The sequence below is a fragment of the Pteropus medius genome, unplaced genomic scaffold, assembly GCF_902729225.1.
Source record: "Pteropus medius unplaced genomic scaffold, Ma_sr-lr_union100, whole genome shotgun sequence".
NCBI classification, from domain to species: Eukaryota; Metazoa; Chordata; class Mammalia; order Chiroptera; family Pteropodidae; genus Pteropus; species Pteropus medius.
In genome coordinates, this window is record NW_024345600.1 from 3,791,106 (window position 1) to 3,791,878 (window position 773).

Below are 773 nucleotides of genomic sequence, written 5' to 3' on the forward strand. Positions count from 1 at the left end.
AGCTGCTGTGATTTCGACTGAGGATGCATTGACTCTATAAATCAAAGTAGAGAGAATTTGACATATTTACAATGTTGATTTTTTTCAACCCATGAACACAATATATTGCTATCAGTGTTGTATAGTTTTCAACATTCAGACCTTGCATATAGTTTGTTATATTAATACCTAAGTACTTAATGGGAAGGGGGAAGCTATTATAAATTGTATTTATTTTTTATTTTAAATTTTAAAAAATTAGATATTTATACAATCCATGAAGTGATCCCCCCGATTACTCTAGTACCCATCTGGCACTATGCAAAACCATTACAATACTATTGACTATATACTCTAAATCCCTGTGACTGTTATTGTAAATATTAATTTATACTAGTCTACAGCCATGCCACCCTGAACGTGTCTGATTTCGTCTGATCTTGGAAGCTAAGCAGGTTTGGGCCTGGTTAGTACTTAGATGGGAGACCACCTAGGAATACCAGGTGCTGTAGGTCTTAAAAAAAAAATTATACTTCTTCATTCTTTCACCTTTGTATTTTTTAATTTCAAATTCCAATGATCTAATTGTTAATATATGAAAATATGGTTGATTTTTGTATATTGGCCTTGTATCTTACAACCTTGCTAAACTCACTTATTAGTTCTAGGAAAACTTTTATAGATTTTTTGGTATTTTTACATAGGCAATCATGTAATCTTCAAACAACGACAGTTTTATTTCTTCCTTTCCAATCTGTATGCCTTTTATTTATTTTCATGCCTTATTAAGATAC

General features: G+C 31.2%; 1 pseudogene; it reads left to right on the top strand.

Moving 5' to 3' along the window:
* The first annotated feature begins 375 nt into the window (after positions 1–375).
* Positions 376–494, top strand: LOC120611791 (uncharacterized; annotated as a pseudogene).
* The last annotated feature ends 279 nt before the right edge of the window (positions 495–773 follow it).